This window comes from Protopterus annectens, chromosome 1.part2 (genome assembly GCF_019279795.1).
Source record: "Protopterus annectens isolate FY-2018-M chromosome 1.part2, PAN1.0, whole genome shotgun sequence".
In the NCBI taxonomy this organism is placed as follows: domain Eukaryota; kingdom Metazoa; phylum Chordata; order Ceratodontiformes; family Protopteridae; genus Protopterus; species Protopterus annectens.
Window position 1 is genome coordinate 412,842,771 of NC_056727.1, and position 13,364 is coordinate 412,856,134.

Below are 13,364 nucleotides of genomic sequence, written 5' to 3' on the forward strand. Positions count from 1 at the left end.
GTTTTATATCAGGACACAACTGACCAGGGAGGGGCTGTCCCCCCTAATGTGGGACAGGTGATAACCATATGCCTACGGCTAGCTATAACCACACCTACCGTAATGATCTACCTCTGAGTTGGCATTAACAGACACATGATGCAGACACACACATTACAGTCACACGGAAATGCATAGGGCACCCTCAACACACACATACACAGACTACCGCAATCACAAACACAGTTGAACACAGTACCTACATGGACCGCAATACCGGCAGCGGTAACTAAATGTCCCTTCATATTGTGATAATATTACTCGTGGTTCTAGTGTTCCGGTACTGTGTTCTTTCGGTCTTTCAGCCTCGTGGTTACGTGTGTCGGTATGTGACACATTCCATAGTTGGCGGTATCCTATTTATTTGTACCTCCAAGGTTTTATAAATGTCGTTGACCTATCTATATATTTGCAGATATTGGTGAATCCGTATATATCAACATATATCTCTCTATCACTCTTTCTATCTGTATTGTATATATGTATTATATATATATATATATATATATATATATATATATATATATATATATATATATATATATATCTGGCAGAGAGAGTGACAGGCAGAATACACCTTTCATTGTGTACTTGTCAGTGTATACTGTTTCCTGGACTCCGCACATTTGTGTCTGAACCTGTCACATTACACACCTGCCGTAGGTACATCTTGGCTACCATAGTGTTAGGTGATTGTATACATGATTGTGTGTTCTACTCCTGGCAGTGGTCGTTTTATCCTTCAGAGCAGGCGTTATTAGTACAGGGGTGAATAATGCTGGTTTCACCTGTTCTGGACATCATTGACCATAATCTGCGCGATATTTAGGGAAGCTTAGCCCTGTTTCGCGTATAGTCATATTTAAATGACGCTTACCAGCACTGGGCAATGCATATTCCTGCTAACGTGTGCTAAACATGATCTGATGACCTGCATCTGACATGCATTATCCGTGCCTTCAGGATTACTTTACATCCCTTGCAGGATGTGGGACCGGGAACATGCATGACGGTCACTGCATTTACCACTTGGGCATCTGGGATTTGTACACGTGTTATGGTGTTTTGTATGTGGAGTATACTACGGCTGTAACTCCATGCTGCAATCACATGGGTAACTCAGTTAGTTTACATATGGATGAGTCGAATTAATGGTATGTCCATGTAATGTTTACTGGATGTGCTCCGGCATTGGGTATGTATATCACAGTGAGCCACACACGATAATGTGCAACACCTTCAAACGACCGTAGGTGGAGCATGCTGGGGTGATGAATACCTGTCATGGGTACACCCCATGCCTTGACACGACATCCATGATTACATTATGTGGAGCCCCTCATTAACTCAGCAGGGAATCCGTGCAGAGTGTGTGGAGAACAGTGCTTACACACATGTGATCCCGCGATTGCCTCTGCTCCACTGAGCGACAGTTGGTTACTCAATGTTGTGGTGACAGCAGACACTGTTTGCCTCATTTGGTGTATGGCCTCTGACAATCAGGCGTGTACCTACCGATGTACCTAGGAACCTATACACACAGCACCAACATATGCTGATAGGTGAATGTACTGTTCAAGTGTTGACATTCCTTGTTCCAATAGCTGTTATGTGTACAATGTTTGAGGGCTGCCTATGTAGGATTCACACAGTAGGCCACCTATACATTACAATTTATAGGTGGTTGTGTGTGTGTGCCATCCATTTTACTGTGTGTGCAGGTGGAGAGGTGTGTCAGTCCATAGGAGCCTACACTGTCAGAGTGTGTGCTATATGTTCCCTCTTTGCCAAGGCGTAGGCATATTAGGCATGCCTCCATCTGCCTTCTGGGGCTGGCACAGGATGTTCGTGGTCTGAATCCCTCTGTGCCTGTGATGGCCTTGGCAATTGTGGTGGGCTATGAGGGCCTTCACCATTTTGTCCCAGCTGCAGCTGTTTCTGCAGGATCATATTATGTAGCATGGCAAATACTATGAAGATGTGGGCACACATGCCTGGAGAGTACTGCAAGGCTCCACCAGATGTGTCCAAGCAATGGAACCGTGATTTCAGCATCCCGAACACATGCTCTATGATGATTCTGGTTTGTGCGTGTGCCTCATTATGCATTCTTGCATGGGTGTGTGTGCATTTCTGATGGGAGTCATTATCCATGGCTCCAGTGCATAGCCAGCATCTCCCACAAGGTGGCCATGTGGGATGTCCCCCCTGACAAATACCTGATACAGCTGTGAGGCATGCCAGATATGGGAGTCATGGTAGCTTCCAGGGCTGCCAGCACACACATCCATGATAATGCCCTGAGCATTGCACATGACCTGGCAGTTGATGGAGTGGAATCCCTTGTGGTTTATGTAGCTCCTACCATGCTCACCGGGTGGTGACTTGATATGTATGTGCATGCAGTCTATCACACCCAGTACCTCCGGGTAGTGTTCCACATGGTGGAAGTGATGCATATTGCTGGCCAACTCCTCCTGAGTTCAGGGGAAGTATATATGCTCATTGGCATGTAGTAACATGGCATCCAGGAACTGGTGTAGTACCCCGGATGCTGATGCCTGTGAGATCCCCATTATATCTCCAGTTGGCCTTTGAAAGGTACGTGTGGCTAGTATTCACAAGCTTACACATACCTTCATGTCCACTGGGATGGGTTCCCCTCTGTTGTTTCTGGTTCTCAGGTGTGGCCGGCACAGCTCAACTATTTGCTGTAAGATGTCCCTGTCCACCCTGTAACACTCTACTATTTCCAGATCATGTAGCCCCTGGTAGGTTACCCTTGGTCTGAACACTGTTCTCCTCCTCCGGGGCCTGCGGTGGTTGTCAGCATCATCCTCCACGACACCGTCAGTCTCTAACACATGGTGATGAATCACAGCTATGGCAGCTCCCAACATGTACATTTTAAAAGTTCCCTGTGTGTTTACACCTATGGTGCAATATTTGGGAATACACAGGTGTATGTAGGGTGCTTTCACACTTTATACTATTGTGCTCTGAACACCGATGATTTCATAGGGTGTGTATGTACGATCGTAGCTACAGGGTATCTTATGTGTTTTACTACAGGAGCTACTATTGTGGTGCCTTTGGTGTTAAATTACATTTGGCTGCCGTGGATTACCTCTTGCCCTTCCCTTTACATTTCTTCATGTTTCACCTACCATTTTCTGGCATGCATCCAGCAGCCTGCTTTCATTTGTACTTTCCTAGACCTGGCTTATCTTGCGTAATGTGTTCTATTGCTGGTCTACTGTAGGTTTGCTTTGCTCTTCTATGACAGCTCTCCTTTCTTTGCAATCCAACGCCTCCCCTATCCTGTTTTGCAGGTTTCTGCGAGCAGATTTGTCAGCTGCCGTCGATTGCCCGCTGTGAGTAAATAGGTGTTAATTGCTCAGTTGTACTCCAATTACCCTGCTGCGGCATTTCCTTCTTTTCTTCCCCTGACCTTCCAGTTTGTGCTATGGTTCGCGGCGCGTGCATCCGCTTACCGGGTTTTGGGCATGTTTCAATCCCCGTACACATGCGCTTTCGAGCACCATATGTGCTCTCAGCTAAACAATGTTATATCTACCTCTCCACCCCTGTCCTGCAGCTTTGCTTAGCAATAGCCAGGCCAGATTTGCATTGCTCCAATGTGCTTACAGCTATGGTGGCACACCCCACTGCTGATGTCATGTATACCTCTGAGCCACTCCTTGGTGTTACAGCTCTGCGCCGTATGGTACATCCTTAATCCGGCGGGATGTTTGTGATTCAGTATAACCTACCTCATTTGCATGGCATTGACTACTAATTCATAGTTACCGCACCGAACACTGTCACAGACCCTTAGCAACCCTTGCAGCTTGGTTGTGGTGTACCATGCATAGCAATGAGTATTATGCTGAAATCCTGATTTGTATTACATTGCGATTTTATGACATTTGTGTATATTTTCTTTGTGTTCCAGTTTGCACACACATGCCCTGCGGTTGTACTTTGCGTTACTGTGGACATGACATTAAATGTTGTTTCTTAGGTGTTGTGCATCTGTTCTTATGCCATTGGCTGTGTATTTAGCCATTGGCATATGTTAACTTTGTAATACATGAGTCTGGTCCGCTTCCATAGCTCCGATGTTCTGTTTGAGAAAATGTAAACCGTGTTTTTTGGTTTACATTTCCGTGGGCTTACGCTATGTCTTCACCACTTCATGAATCACTATGTACCTTCATTTGCATGGTGCGGCACTGCACACGGGGTGATTAGCATACCTAAGCTGAGGGCTGCGCAGTTCTGGTGTACGCTGGTAGTGCATGTGGAATTGAATCGTACCTGAATCGCTCGACGGCCATATTTGGTGTTATACTGCATACGCTATGCCTGGGCCTGGTGCAAGCTTCATGAATCCTGGGGCACATCTATTTTTAGCTGGTTTAATTTGGATTAGGAATGAGTTTGCATGTCACCAACTAATAAGCAAACATTTACAGTCCATAATTAGCAAAGTACATGACTTTACATGAGTCCCTATAGCATTACTTGTACTAAAGTTACCTTTATAAAATGATTCTATCCTGCTACTGTGATTGTTCATCTCTGTCCACTATGCTCCACTTTCACCCTCAATTACCCAGCCACCCTGGACCCTTAAATTCATTCCCTAACTCCTCCCACAATTTAATACATATTACCCACTGCTTAAAGGCAAATATATCAAAAAACCCTCTTCCAGTTTCAATCTTCTGTCAATTCCTGCTGCAGCCCATTCCATGGACTTAAAACTTTCTTTCCAGACATTTTCCACCCACTTTTCTCCATCCACATTCCTACTTATCAACACCTTCATGCATCCAATCACACACACATGCATGAGTAAATTATAATATATATATATATATATATATATATATATATATATATATATATATATATATATATATATACATAGATATATATATATATATATATAGATATATATATATATATATATATATATATATATATATATGTACCTAACCGGAAAAGCCAAAGAAGAAGAAGATATATATATATATATATATATATATATATATATATATATATATATATATATGTATCTATTAACACATAGCAACACCTTTATCCGTCTATTCACACACACACTATATATATATACATATATATATATATATATATATATATATATAATTATATCAGCACACATACGCATGCATACACACACCCACACACACACAAATATGTATTAATACCACAAAAGAACTTTTTTAGACACTCATATAACTACTTATAGCTACTACTTTAGACTACTGTCCTTCTCATCAATACACATGTTTTGTCTCCTCCCTCATCTATACACTACTCACTTCTTCACCTCCCCTACCAACAAACTCATACCATACAGCTTTCTGCACACAACATAACTACTCTCCACTAACTTAACTATTTATATACCATCCTGCAAACATCTCCCACCCTTTACCAAACTTCTTTCTCTCCATTTCTAATAACACTCCATTCATTAATATACCACATGGCCAACATCTTACCAAACATCCACGTTCTTCTACCCACCATCAAAACTTACAGTATCTCAACTCACAATGACAGTAAATCAATTGCTTCTACATCAGACACTCACAACACTAGTTCACGTCACTAACCACCATAATATTCTCACATCATATCCCAACTACATCACAAACACACATGCATTACATCACAAAACCCTCTTTCTCTCCACCTGTTTCTCCTTTTTTGTACCAGTATAGATGCTCATGTCTGTTCTCACATATATATATATATATATATATATATATATATATATATATATATATATATATATATATATATATATATATATATATATGGGTCTACTTTCATAGACCGAATGTACGAATCGCCGACACACAAGTTACCGACCCCAAACAACCGAAAACACACCACACCAACAACTCATAATACCGAACACCACAACACCGACACAAAAAACGTCAACTACACATTACACACAACAACATATCCACTAACCTTAACCTAAACCCTAACCCTAACGTCCGACACTACGCACACTTACCCAACCCGCCTAACCCTAACTCACTTAACACACCCCTAAACCTCAACACCGTCACTATCGCACACTTACCCTACCTGCACCCTAACCCTAACTCACTTAACCCACCCTAAAACATTCAGCCCGTTACTATCGCACATTCACTCCACCCGCATTCTAACCCTGACACACTTAACACTTCCCTACACTGCTCTACGTCACTTCCACACACTTACCTCACCGGTACCCTTAGTCCGACACCACCGCACACTCACCTTTTCCACACCCTAACCTAAAATCCCTCACTATCGTACACTTACCTGTCCGCTCCCCAATCCTAAATCTTTCATTTTCGCACACTTACCGTATCGCTCACGCTGCCGTTGTCGATCTCTCAGCTGTCGGGATATCGCGTTTTCGGTAACCTACCTGTTCGGTCGTTCCATCTCGGTCTTCCGGGTGTCGGTGACGTGGCGCTTCGGTCTATGAAAGTAGACCCATATATATATATATATATATATATATATATATATATATATATATATATACCCACACACACACATGTATATATACATGTACATATATATATATATATATATATATATATATATATATATATATATATATATATATATATGTATATATATCTGGATCTACTACTTTTCACCGAAAGCACATTTCACTGAAAACCAAATTAGTGTGCACTTTTCATTGAAAGCACAATTCAGCGAAAACGCATTTCACCGAAACACATTTCACCGAAAGTGATATATGGCCTTTTCTCCACTGTAGTGCAACCCTGGAGTTAGTATATATAGTAAGGGGGGGTGTGGGAGGCACCACCCCCCACATTGGGGGGTGTGGGGGGCATAGCCCCCCCACATATTTTATGTATGTATTATTGTCAGAGAACAGTAATATATTGCAATTACATATATCCATGTATATAACTGAAAATATTCAAAATCCCCCCAAATGTGGTGGGCTGTGCCCCCCACACAGTCACACTACAGTGGGGAAAAGGCCATATAACACTTTCAGTGAAATTTGTTTTGGTGAGATGTGTTTTCGGTGACTTGTGCTTTCAGTGAAAAGTGCGCAGTGAAAACGTTAAGAATAACACTTCTTCAACAGGTCTGAAAGTCGGATACAAATACAAATGGATCCACACCCCTACTCATCCCACCTCCATCTTGAATCTTAGTGGAGATATTCACCCTAACTCTGGACCAACACATCAACTACCCACATGGCCAATCCATTACTTTCCCATCCTCCCAACACAATTTTCCTATGCGTTAATGATTCTAAACTCATTCTTTTCAACATTAACTTCAGAAGTATCTGCAACAAAATTCATGACATCCATGCATGTCTAGATTTTTACTCCCCAGACATTCTAATTGCTAATGAAAACTGGCTAAAGCAAAAAATATATGACAATGAAATTATTCACCCACATTTCAACATACTCAGTATGGACAGAAAGTTTGAAATAGCTGGTGGTATTGCTATTATTTATAAAAACAACTTAGAAATAAACCTAGTCTCTTTAAATATCCCCACATTTAACAATGCTGAACTTCTGATTGCATACCTTCAAATCAACCAAAATAAATCTATGTGTATCTCAGGCTCAGCAGTATACAACCCACCAGGCAACAACATTACCACAGACAAAAATGTCCTACACTGGATATCTGACAACATCCCCCAGGAATGCTTCATCATAGGTGACCCAAATATAGACTGGCAACCCCAAGGACTCTCTTCCCCTATTTGGCATCACGCAACTAATAAGCTGCACCATCCAAGTCAACAAAAGCACTAACAGGCAGTCCACACTGAACTGGATATTTAACAAACATACTCCATAACAGAAAATTCTCTGGTTGCTTACCAGGTACTATAAGTGACCACCTCCCAACCTATATAATAAGACAACAACATGGTTCACCCAAACAAATGATCTCTAAACAAGTATGCAATTTAACTAAGTTTGCCAAAGACACATTTATTACAGCCCTGTCACACTATAACTGGAATGTATTAAGAGTAATGCCACTAAATGAAGCAGGTACTCACTTCAATTACACCTTCCTAAAAATACTAAATGGTTTGGCACCAGTTAGGACAAGAAGGGTAAAAACTAGCACAGCACCATGGCTGACAAAAGACACCAAGCAGTTCATGCTCAAAGAGATAAAGCATGGAAACAATGGTATAAGAATAAAACACAACATGCCTACCAAAAGTTTAGATATCTCAGAAATCATACCAAGATCCTTGTTAAATCTGACAAAAAATCATACTACACCAGTCTCCAATAAAAGCACCAAAACAACCCCAACTATTTTTGGTCCTCTCTAAATGAACTATTACATCCTGGCCATATCGCTACACCCTGGCCTACTTCAAATCAGCAAAGAATTCATTTCATCATAGTTCACCACTTTATCCAGTCAGTTCTATCACTAATCAATAACCATCTCACTTCACCCTTCCAACGTTCATCTATTCTTGAAAACAACACTCTGTCTTTTAGTTTTCAGCCTGTTCCAACATCAACCATAATAAATACTAACCAAATTAAAAGCAACAACCTCATCTCCCAATAACCTTCCTGATGAAATCTTCAAAATATGTGCAGAAGCACTGACCTTCCCTTGTCTCCATTATGGTCAATTGGTCAGTAGCTGAAAACTATGTCCCATACATCTCAGAAAAATCCATTATTATACCTCTTCACAAAACAGGTACTTTGACAGAGTTAACAAACTATAGACCTATTGCTTTACTATCACCCCTCTCAAAAATCCTCAAGAAATATATTCACTTTCAGCTCATGAAATATATAACCAAACACAACCTCATCTTCAGCACCCAGTACAGTTTCAGGCCCAACTACAGTGCTACTTAGTGCCCTTTTTGACTTCACCAACATAGTAAACCAATACAAAAATGAGGGTAACCTTGTTTCTTCACTTTTCCTTCACCTTTCCAAAGCATTTGACACAGTGTCCCACCAAAAGTTCCTCTCTGAACTTACAACACTAGGTTTCATTTACCCCTCCCTGTCCTGGTTTCATAGTTATTTATGCACTCTTCAGCAGGCAACTAAATGGCAGCAAAACCTTTCAGCATTTCAACCCATCTCTGTTATTGTTCTCCATGGCTCAATACTTGGCCCCTTCTATTAAATATTTTCATAAATAACCTTCATACCACTACAACACTTGCCACTTTCATACAACACATTGATGATTCATCCCATAGCTTCTCTGACCCATCCATAAAAAAAAAAAAAAAAAAAAAAAAAAAAAAAAAAAAAAAATTACAGGAAATCACTCAAAAATCTTTCACTGACATTGAAATAGGAGGTTTGGAACAGACCGATTTGTTCTGGGACATCTTCAAGTGAGGCTAGATAAATAGAGTAGCAGGAATTAAGAGGATAAGGGAAGGATAGGGTTAAATTGGATGGAGGGATGTTTGGGAGAAAATGAGGTAAGGGTAGGGAGAGGCTTAAAAGTTTTATGGAAGTATAACTGGGGTAGTAGTCACGTTTTTGGCATGCACATCCGAGACGACCTTTAGGTATTGTGGGAGAACAGGTAGGTCTTGGATTACTGGTTACTGGCTGAGTATGGGAGGTAGGTGTTTCATACAGGCATTTTTTTTCCTTGTGGGTTATGCTGGACTGATTACATTTTACATTGAGTAGGGCGTGACTGGTAAAGATAGTGACTGGTTTTCATGTCCGGATTTGCTAGGAATGTTCAGATTTTGCCTTGCCTATTCCATAAAATGTGCGTTTCTCTGGCATCACTGGGATGATCTGACAATTGATAATGCAGGTCCCATCTGAAGTGTGCGGGTCGCATAAGGAGGTACATTTGAATTCACACCTAATTCCCAAGACAAAAAAAAAGAGGCTTTCTAAGTTTATAAGAGCTATGGTTACAATTTTCCTAATTTTCTGCCGTTGTCTCTGGTTACTTGACAACTTTGCAGTAGTCGGCCAATCATTTTCCGATGGCTTCATGAGTAGTTACTAGTGACAGGGGTACATACGTTGATGATTTGGTATACCGTTAAAATTAAAAGTAAGGATGTAAGCATTTATGTCTTTTAATGGCTGGGGGTATATTTTAGTGTTTAAGTGTGTTATTCATAAAGCATGCTACCGTAACGTTGCTTTATATATGGTTGCCACCAAACCACTACCATAAGTGAAGTAGATCACTCATGGCCCTTTTCATCAGGCCTAGTCAGGATTTGCATGATTTCTTGCACCATGAGGTTAGTAGGTATGGTTTTCTTGTAATCGAGAATGAACAGTGGTTGAACAATTATGCTGTTGGTTTTTGGGTAACATTGCCCAGAGTTGTCAGATAGGAACGGGTCTTGTCTTATGAGTACATTTACATACTTGGTTCAGGCTGCTATAGCCATTAATGGCACTGGGTTTTTTTTTTTACTTGTCGGGGTCTTGCAAGCCCAGTACAGTGCTATTTACAGTGTCCTTTCATTTACCGATCATTTGCTCTGGTGTTTAAATTATAGAAAAAAAAAATGGGACAGCAGCTAGTGAGTCAGTAGGGGAACATGAAGCACTCACGAGTATTGGTTGCTCACTGGACATGCTTAGTGGCAGCATACACCATCTTTGAGGAAGAGAGTTAGTGGAGAGCTTTCCATTTGGCAACTCGGATTGTGAATGGGTAGACAGTATTACTTGCTTAAATCAGGTTCTGGGCAGTCTTATTGTGCATATTTTCACAGAATGTACAGATTTGTGCCTCATGTTTGGTCCATTTTTCATAAAATTGTGGTTTTCCGGCAATTGACATTCAGATTTCATACCCGTCATGCGAATGCAAATCCTATTTTATTAACTTTCTTCTTTTACTCTTAATAGCATCTGTGCTGGCAGTTTACTTGAAAGCAGTTGTCCTTACAGCAGTGCTCATAATCACTGAGGGCAGAATCATTGAACTTCTGACTTCTGCCAACCCCAGCTTCTTAGAAGAGGTATAACCCTGCAAATATATTTTTACGGGCTTTAGCTCCTGAGGTAATGCCATAGTCGGTGCATGTCTTCTGGGGTTGGGGGTCAATTTACACTAAGGGGTCTAATTTTATAATAAAGCTGAACGGTATGCAAAACTGAGCATTAAACACATTAGCACAGTAGTGAAGAGTCAAGCTACAGATTTACTGTGTGATACTTTTATGGTTAACACTAGTTGACATCACTAGCTTATTGTGTTATCTGGTAATGAGCCGATGGAAAACATTACTGTTTCACTTCCAAGAAAGTTAAGAGCTCTCACTGGCATCTAAAAGTAGTAAATTGTTCACTGAAATGGGTGAATGTGGCAGAACCTTGAATGAGGGATCAGCCCCTTTGTACCAAGTGTTCAGTATGCTTTAGGCTGGCAGTTTTTTCAGTCATGTCTCTGCTCTTTTCTTCACCCACTTTGTTGAGTTTTCTACAATTTTGTGGTACGGGGGGGGGGGGGTACAGTGATGAATACATTTCAATGGGAGATGACAGTTATTTGACTTTGTTTTTGTGTCCTTCAGAGAGAGAGCGTGAGGGAGCGGGATCTTTTCTTCCATTCAGGTGAGGTGCACTTCTCTCTGTCTGCGGGGTGGGGTGCAGTGCTAACTTTAACTACTAGTTGGAGGGAGTGTTTCAATCTGCAGAATGGTATGGTTGAAACAAACTCTGGTACGCTAGCAGCTCTTTGGGTTGGTAGGAGTGGTGCATCAAATGTGTCTCTATTATCAGCCTCTGTGAATCATTCGATGGTAAGTTAATTCTGTAGTGTCTCCGTTCTCCTAATTTTATTCAGAGAGGCTGAGTTGGCCTAGTGGTGTGTTTCTCTGATGGTAGTTCAGAGGGTCCTGTTCAATACTTGGTGTAGTTTTCTTTAACAAAGAAAAACAGTGGTATGGATGTTGTTCACAGGCTTGGAAGGGCTTGCATTACTGTTCATGTGCAGTTGCTGCCATTGGGGGGGGGGGTGACTGTTGGTTGTTGGTGCTGTTGCGGGGGGGGGGGGTGGCTTCTCAGCATAACTCCTAACTGTACAGATTTTTGTAGAATGTCTGCACTTGAAACCATATATTAGCATGCATTATGTTGAAAACAGATCTAGTACCACCTGTAAAATGAGGTTCTATAACAATTTAATAACAGCTATGAATGAAAAATTGTGCTGTGATGTAATTTATATAGATATAACTTCAGCATTTGACAGGGTCAGACATGTAACATTGATCAGCAAATTAGTACAGCCAGGTATTGATGTACTATTGTGGCTGACAAATAGGACATGGCAAGTATCCTACAGCAACTGGACAGGCAAAATCCTTGGTTACAGTCAGGGTGTCCCACAGGGCTCTGTCCTAGGCCCTTACTTGTTTAGATTGTATCTTTCAGACCTAACTTTTTCATCTGAGTTGTTTACGATCTGAAATTGGGTAAACTGATTTACATGTGTTACATATAAGGCATGTCTGCAAAATAACTTGACTAAATTGACCATTTGGGCACAGGAGAATAATATGTTGATAAATACATCAAAAACTAAGCATACGAGATTTGGTAGGCATAAACTGAAAGGTGAATATTTTGATAATGTGGGGGGTTTGAAAGGCAGTTGTGTTGCAGCTTGTCTGACCAAATGTACGCGGAGATGTGAATCATTTTCTTATTTTGGGGCTGAGCATCTGACCAATAGCTCCTTAATTGGGTGGTTTGAGATCTATACCTAGAAACTGTATAATTTCGTGACAGCAAGGTGCTTAATTTGGGTGGAGAAGAACCGAGTGGACAACAGTCAGTGATCTGAAAGAAGTGGGTCAGAGTTGGAAGTGCTGGTATGGGTTGCTGTCTCTATTGATAGAATGGTGGACAAAGGTGCTCAAGTGGGGGAGCACGAAGTAAGTAACAGTTGCTTACCTGCTGGAAGTTGTTAGATGGAAGTGATTCTGATGGGCTGGATGTTCCGGTAGTTGAAGTGTACCCAATGAGGTCACAGGGAATCTTGTTTTACTCACGGTTCTTTAAGGTATGTTGTATTTGGTGCAGTTTGGGTAATGTGTTGGCAAGTGAAGAGGGTGTATCTTGGGGCTGGGTTAAGCAGGGTTGGGGAATTTTATGAGGGGTCTGGGGGTTCTCACTGGTGGGGTGGACACACAGCTCTCATATGCATAGGAAATTACTAGGTTAGTGGTTTTAGGGCCCTTAAGTCATTTATCTATCAATGTTTTATAG